Consider the following 8,892-nt stretch of genomic DNA (forward strand, 5'->3'; position numbering starts at 1 on the left):
TATATATATAGTTATTTTTTTCTACTTATAAAATCATTTTGTGGTGATGATAGACTATCTGTTCACAGAATTTCAAGGCAAACCTCTGTTTAGTCAGCTTAGAGACACCCTCTTAATAAAAGTCACCACTAAAAGTTGCACAAAGCTAAATATGAGAAGTTTACTTAACTCTGTACTTTTCAGTAACAATTCTTAAATTTCAGCTGGGAAGTACATGTTCAGCTGATGTTTAACAACATCATAAAAAACATGACTTTTTACCAGAACCACTACCATGCAGGAGTCTGCACTCAAGGCATCTTATGCCATTGTACTTCAGCTCGCTAAAGTAATCCCTAATTTACAATAGATTCAGTTACCCTTCACTTCGATCCGACCTCTGCAGCAAATACACAACCATCATACTCAATGAGAGCTTTTACACTGGTTCCGCACTGTTGTGCAGGGCGGCGGTGAGTAGACAGTGATCCGCCAAAATTAGATTTGATCCTTTTTTTGTCAGACCCAGAAATGCTCCGGAGTCAATCTACAAAGATCACGTCATACCAAAGTGAAAATCAACAAGCACAATTTTCGTATTTTTAAAATAATTTTAAAAAGGTGGACTAATTTTGTTGAAATCCCAGCTATATTAATAAATATGTGGGTAGATTTACACACAAATGCTGTCAAATTGTATCAATTTGTTCGCGAAGCAGATGGCATGCAGAATCTGCAAACACAAATAGTACATGTAAGTTTTATTTTGAAATCAGAAGTTTCAAAAAAGACAAAAGCGATGCAGTTTCAACGGTGTTTGCAGTCTGTTTTCCACAGAATGAATTTTCTTTGCTCCGTCTTCCACATTTATCATTGTATTTATGGCGCAATTTCGCATTTCCTGCACATGCTTCTCAGACAACTTGGAGCTCCTCTGGGTTTCGCACTAAAGCAGAGCAGACATTGTATAAATTGGGGTGCAAACAAATGGCGGCAAACAGCGGAACCACATCCCGTGTCAGTTAGGGGTTAGTGTTTATTTATTTATTTTCTTCCATATTTATTATCATATTTATTAAACAAGGGAACAACTGTTAGAAAGACATTTGAACATGAAATGTGTTAAGTTGCACAAGCTGTACTGTATATTGGTTTAATAAACGTATCGTCATTTTACTGCATTTAGTTAAGTGTGCAGCACTATGTGGCCCTTTGGTGGTGTCAACAAAAAACGTGGCCCCTTCCATCACCATTTACAGTATGTTGTCCATCCCTAATCTACTCGTACAAGCACAGAACAACTACTGACTGCAGCCGTCCGTGTTTCACGTACTTGGTTTCACATCAATGCCAGGTGTTTACAAAATCTTCCACCTTAAAACCAGGATTCTAAATGCTTTGAGGTCAGAGAAATCAACAGATGTTGTTGTGTACAATTACAGCCACAACGCATGGTAAATGGACTGTACTTATATAGCACTTTTCTATCCATCCAGGACACTCAAAGCACTTTACACTACAATCTGTGTTCTCATTTACCCATTCACACTGCACTCTATTAGGTCTCTACAAAGCTAACATATACAATCATCTATGGAGACTAATCAGTGCCAATCACATTCATACACTGATGGGACACACATCAGAGGCATTAGGGGTGAAGTGTCTTGTCCAAGGACACAACAACTAAGACAGCTGGATGGGGGATCGAACCGGCAACCTTCCAATTCCAGTAAGACTCCCCTAACCACTCTGCCACAGCCGCCCAGAAAACTGCATGGTTTTGCTTAAAAACAGCAGTGTATAAACAGGCCCTTAATCCTGGGACTTTTCACACCGCCACAGAATATCAGGAAAAATTAGTAAAACTATCATGCAGATACGTTTAGTAGAGCTCTATTTCTGCTCGTCAGAGTGAAGTACTACAGCTGACCATAGAAGAGTTAAAACAGAGATGAAGGGGAAAAAACAGGAAATTGGAAAAAGAAAATTGCCTGGAAACTGTTCAAAAAGCCTTTCCACGCAAAAAGCACAGCCTCAAGGCTGCGTAAGGAGGCCTTGTAAGTGTTTGTCATTTATTTTTATCAGCCATCTCTGCTGAAAAGAAAGCAACCTCATGTAGCTGCATGTCGAAATACCCGCTGGTGAAAAGGTGAACTCAGCGTGAGAAGAAAAGGTAGGATTTCACATTTAAGTTCCTTCGCTTTTGTTCGCAGAAAGAGCGCGGGTCTCCGAGTTGGCTTTTAAGACGTCGTGCTAGAAATCCTGATGTTGACAAATGGAATGGAGGCCTGCTGCGAAGCTCTCCTGTCCCCCAGTACCCCCCCCCCCCCATTTCCTCATCATCCACCGTCAATGAAGACTGAAGATGGATGAGGACAAAACAGAAGGAGGACACAACAGCAGTGATTAAATATATTACAAGCAAAGCAGGGTGATGAAACAAGCCAAACAAGATGACAGGTAAAGACTGGGAGACAAAACATCAAACACTCTAAGATGCAAAATATGGTTCTACTGGATTTTAATGCAAATCAACTTATCAGGATTTTTAAAAATAAATATTTAAAGTGATATGCTGCTTGTTTCAAAATCCTGACATTTCCTGTCTTCTCCATCCTCCTTAAAAAGACATCAAAAGTGCATTAGAACCACAGAGTGGTTGTCCTGTAATTACCATAATCATTCCATGATCTAATAAACATAATGCGCTAAAAATCAGAAGCTTGAATACTTTATGGGGCCAACTGAATAATTAACAACATACCATTAACTCAAATGTAATTTGCTGACGAGCTCAGCAGGTTTTTTCCCCCGTTTTTAATGGGCCGGCAATTTATCTGCGCTCTCCTCCAGCAAATGTGTGTGGATCCTGTTCGACAAGTAAACATTATAAAACCCAATTTTGGGCTAAATGTCTCTTTAGGCTGAATATATTATGCAGCGCCAGGTTGCGAGGCGAACAGAGGGTCTGCAATTGGAAAAATGGATATGGAGGGAGGGGAGCTGGAGGCAGCGGGGCGCTGACACCCAGCGATTTGCTGCATGAAATCACATTCAGGTGTCAATCTCTGAGAGGAATTAGAAAGCTCTGCGGGATGCCACTTATTTTCACCCCTCTGCACCCACCCCCCACCACACACACACACACTCACACACCACCATCCTCTTGTCCTACCTCTGTTAACCGAGTGATAAATGCTGCGTTAGTGTTGGCATTACCAGAGGTATTTAGTAACTAACATTTACTCCGTTATAGTACTTAAGCCATTTCTTGAGGAGCTGCAAGGTTTTTATTAAAATGCAACTTTTACTTTTATTTCATTACATTCACAACACTAAAGACAATGCTTTTACTTCTTTACTTTAAAATTTAACACCTTCTTACACACTTCAAATTTGAATATGATTGAACCTCACCATGAAAGGAGTTGTTTGTGCACTCCAAAAAATGAAGTTTTGAATTTACTTAAACAAGCTGGTTCCACCAAGTTGTTTGAAGCAGATTCTATATTTTTAAGACAATGTGTAAATTGCCTAAATTATTCAATTCAGTTTAGTGGAACCAGTTTGTTTAGGTAAATTCAACACTTCATTTTTTAGAGAGTATGTAAAAGTACTTTTACTTTTCCAATTGTCGTGAGCAGTTTTATGCCTTTTACTTAGCCGCTTTTCTAATTCGTGAAATTACTTTTTATGAAAGTCATTTCTGTTAAGGTATTTTTACTTTTGTGTAGTTCTTCGTTTACACCTCTGGGTATTAAAGCATCAAAATAAAAATTACAATAAAAAATCTTGATGCCTATTCAGCAGTTGCACTATGCCCAGGATGTCCAACTGTTGACTGAGAATCGACACCACCGTAGCTCCCTGAATCCATCAACGTGGCTTTCATTGCCATTACACTGACAACAAATGTTTTTAGGAACCCTACCTTATAATTATAGCATCATAAATACCTTTCAGTAAATGTGTTTCTTTTTACAGTTTGATTCATGTGATCCCAGCATGTTCTGTAATCGTTTGACAACTAAGTGCTGAGAGAAAAATTGACAGATGGAAGAGAACAATTCATGATTTCCTGCAGTAATGCTACATTTATCCAAGGAAGGAGAAATGTCACTAATGTAATACACAGTATAATCCACACTTGGATGTTCTTGTTATAAAAACAGGGAAACGACTAAAAACAGTAATACGGTTCTTGTAGCTCGGAACTAAAACATCAGAAAATCTCCAAGAGCCTCAAAATCACATTTATTTAATCCAAGCAATTTTATTAAATCTCCAAGGTTACGAAGCAAAATATACAAAAACACAGAAAACTTGCATGTGCTGAAATAACGCAATGAAAACAATTAGGGCTTCAAAGTGCCTCTGGTGTTCTTTTGCTTCTTGTTTTTAATTGTTTTGTCTTTTGAACTGTTGTAATTTGTCACTTTTGTGTGCAGCACTTTGGCCAACAGCAGTTGTTTTTAAATCTGCTTTTTAAATAAATTTGATTTGATTTTTGTCCATTGTTAGCCTCTGCCATTATTTCTTTGTAACACAAAGAAATGTGCTCTTTTGTCTTTGTTGAAGTCCTTTCAGTAATGACAGATTTGACTACTTTCCATTGGTTTTAGGGTATTCAGGACACAAGTTGTTGCTGGCTTTCGAAAGAAGTCCACATTTTCTTTCCAACATTTTAGTGTTCTGCTTCAACCGCTTCCCTGTGAGGAAACCCTCTCCAAAAATATGTTTCTCCCTAAAAAGCATGTTTCAGTGTTCCAGTCCTGGATGTTTAAGCTGTTTCCCTGCTCTAACACATCTGACTCAATGGTTGAATTACTTTTTCAGCATGTCCTCATGTTCTGCAAAACCGTGCAAATCAGCCATTTGTGAAACCTGGTGTGCTGAAGCAGAGAAACACCTAAAACCTGCGGGACACTGGCCCACCAGGACCAGAACTGTATCCCACTGCTCTAGGTGTTTGGACATCATTAAACCTCTTCACGGTTCTTTAAAGGGAACTTATTTTTCAAAATCCACTTTTTTAGCCTTTAAATGCATTTTGTTATGTACTTTAGGTCTCTTAGGGTGCAAAAAAATGCTCTCGCAGTGCTGTGTACATATTTTTTTTAAATTCTGTTTGGATCCTATTTTCAGTCCGTTCAGTTTCCACTATTCCCTCATGTTATTTTTGAACAATAATGTCCCAGTATTTGCTGTAAAACTGCTAAACAAGGTCCTAAACGTCCAGCTTACCAATTCTCCCTTCGCCCTTGGTCAGACTCTGACTCCAACATGTAAGGCTGGATGGACAAGTCTTCTGCTGTTGACATATTGTAATCAATTTGCAAATAAAATTTTTCAGTGATACTTGAGTAAAAGTACAAGTATCTTACAAAAAATATTTTGGTAAAAGTTAAAGTCTCGTTTGGGAATATTACTCGAGTAAAAGTCTTAAACTATCTGATATTTTTTGTACTTAAGTATTTAAGTAAAAAAAATAAAAAGTGTTTATTTAAAATGAGCAGTTAGATTTTCTGTAAGGACATTTATTAGGAGGTGACCTCCCCCAAAAAATGCAGAAATGACTATATTGTATTAAAATAATTAATTTATGTTAAACTTAGGATGCTCTAGTCTAGCTGTTTCAGTTTATGTACAGTACATATATTAAGGCTGCCCAAACCTTTTCTCCAAAATGAAAACCTATCTGAGGGCTGCGACCAAATGCTATAATATAACTCATGAAATATAAATACTTCTTCAGTACAGTCCTTTTATTTTAATGATTATGTCCTGCTGGAGGGTGACATGATTTGTTTGTATACAAACTAATACAGTCTCAGAGTTTTATATATGTATACTTCTCATTCAACCACAGTTAAATTCACTTTATGAATAGTATTTATTTTTTTACAATAACAAGCTGGAATGAAAACATGCAAAATGAAATAAAAGTAACAACTTTCTACTTTTTGTCTTTTTTAAAAAATGTAAGGAGTAGAAAGTACAGATAATTGTGTGGAAATGTAAGAAGTAGAAGTAAAAAGTAAGCTGAAAAATAATTACTCAAGTAAAGTACAGATACCCAAAAATTCTACTTAAGTACAGTAACAATATATTTGTACTTAGTTACTTTACAACTCTGCCAAACAGTGTGGAGTGGACGATGATCATTGGAGTGAAACCTAGACACTTTTATTTTCGTGCTGTGTTTTCATTTTGATGTGCAGTTTTTGCTGTCTTTAGCCTTTAGATTTATTACGGCACGCATTTGCTTTGCAAGTCATTTTCAACCTACTGTATATTCAATTGAATACACTACAAAGATATTTAACGTTCAACTTTCAGATTACAGGTGACACTGCAGGCAGGTCAGTCTAGTATCCGTGCTATGAAGCCACGCTGGAACATGTGCAGAATGTGGCTTAGCATGTTCTTGCTGAAATAGGCAGACACATCCCTGAAAAAAGATAAAAACTGCAAATGTAGAACTGAAACACAGATTACTTGCATTACTTGCATAGCACCTTTTGTCCAGAGAAAAAAAATCTGGCAGTCCTTCAATCTGTATATTTTATATAAAGTTGTAATGTCACACTCAGGATTCTGCAGCATAATTTACAGCGTCTTTAAGCTATGGTGTTGTTGACACACAGTCTGTATAGTTTAGATTACAAGCCACATAAATAAAATTACATCTAGTTTATGGTTTTTATCTGCCAGTAAAAATGTCATTATGTCAACAATCAGTCTGTTTTTTTCAACACAAACAAACAAAGTGGCGGTGTTGTATTTTACAAATGAACAGTTGGTGGTATGCTCTTTAAATTAAGCAACTCAAACTGAACTGCTCGGGATACATGTGGTTTAAATTCAGCGCAGATACACAAGACTAAATGAGCACTATGGCTAGAATAAACATTCAGTTTACTTTTTTTGTATAAGATAAACAGACTTGGTGTATTCTCATGACCTTTGTCTATGAAACCCTGCTGCTTAGAGAGGAATATGGTGCAGGCTAAAAGCAACAAACTCACATTCTTCCATTTGCTGTTTGTTCAACTCTCACTGAGGTTTTTCCTTACGTCTATCTTGCTTTATGTCGGCAAAAATCCTTGATGGGCTCAGAATTCCTGAAAGAAAACAACCTTATTTGATCTTCAATTTTTTTTAAATCATAGCATTCTTGGTGGTTTCAAAGAGTCCTCTTCAGTATTCTGAAACAAACATTTTTGTGTACCATAGATTTATTATTGAGTGAATGCTGATTCAGCAAGGTATCTGTCTATTAGATAAAGGTCTTGTTATGTCTTAGTTGAGAATATTATGATATAGATTAGATAATATTATGGAGTTATAATTAGTTAGTTCACACAATTAGAGAGAGCAACCTGCTTTAGTATCTGAGCCACAGTCCCAATGTTTTACAGAGACTTGTGGTATATTGGTATTCATAAGTCAAGGCTTACAATGTAGGATGGTTTTGGGATCAGAGTTTGGTACATTTTCAACGCAACAGCAAAAAGGAATACGTCAAAGTTTCTTTTTGCTTTACTTTTTTGCTTAAACAGAAAACAAATCTTCTAAAAGCAGAGACAAAATAAAAGTAGATTTCTTGAAGAGAGTGCATTTTGCCCAATGCATTGAATGCCAAAGTTTTACACAGGGCTGTTTCATGGCATGGTACAACAAATTTTAGCACAATGTTTATCTTTTTTTTTTTACTGTGGTAGCCATCTTGAATTGAGTTCACTCCAAAAATTTCTGCAATTCACCGTGATTCATGCAATATTTTACTTACAGACAAAGACGACCAACTCCAACAGTTATTGCCAAACTTTTAAACAAAGATGCCAAGAAATGTGTTACGCTCAAAGGTACAAGAAACAACCACACATGTACACAGAGACATAAGTAAACCCTTTCACCAGGCAATAATATGCATTGTTGTATTATGTATTCATATGTGGGGACAAGCGTGACATTCCCATTTATGATGTAAGGATGGCTAAATTATCTCCTGGTTTCTGTTATCTGACTAATAAGTGAGGTATTCTTAGCTCTGTGGGTGGGTGTGAGAGCTGCAGGCCTGATTGCTGTCCAAGTCCTCCTACAGATCATGTCCCAGCCTTCTGGGAGACAACAAAGTGATGGTAAATTCAATTCAGCCTCTTCATCCCCACCTCCGTCATCTGTCAAGCGACCTAAAGCACCATCACTGTAGGACACCAAAGCATTTTTCTCAGCCCATTTTCTTTTTCTGTGGATCTCCACTTTAGTTGTCAGCTGGAGAGGGAGGAACATAAAAAACAACATTCTGACAGATTACAGGGAAGGAGCGCAGATGGAAATCCTGACAGTCTTCACCTTTACCCCCACTGTGTGTCGTTTCTTCCACCGAGTGGAGCTTGATGAATGTTGAAAATCTTTCAATGTCTCTGCCTAAATTGTTTACTTTGTAGCCTTGCTCTCGCCACTCTGTCTAATGGGTTGTGCATAGGTAGCACTTATATGAACTGCTCTATTCAGGAATACTGGACGTGACCCCGTCTTTCACAGAAGTGAGACTGTGAAAAGGAGGCTACAGGTATGTGCTGCCATCTGTGTCCTTCTCCACACAGAACCTTTTCAATTCTTTACACTTCATTGCGTTCGCCCTCCCCGCTCCTTTCACCAAACACAGCAGTACTCGGTCTCTCCCTCCTCAAATCACCGTCTCCATCTGCGAGGGGGTAAAAAAATCAATACAACACCAAACAATGGCTTATAGGCCTAAGGGTGCAGTGTGTAGAAAGGTCACTGCTATACATTATGTATGGTGTCCAGCTAATGGTCAGTGTGTGTAGACAAATAAACTGTAAGCAGTATAAGGGGAGATTACACACAAACACACACACACACACACACACACACACACAC

This window comes from Austrofundulus limnaeus, unplaced genomic scaffold (genome assembly GCF_001266775.1).
Source record: "Austrofundulus limnaeus strain Quisiro unplaced genomic scaffold, Austrofundulus_limnaeus-1.0 Scaffold491, whole genome shotgun sequence".
Taxonomy (NCBI): domain Eukaryota; kingdom Metazoa; phylum Chordata; class Actinopteri; order Cyprinodontiformes; family Rivulidae; genus Austrofundulus; species Austrofundulus limnaeus.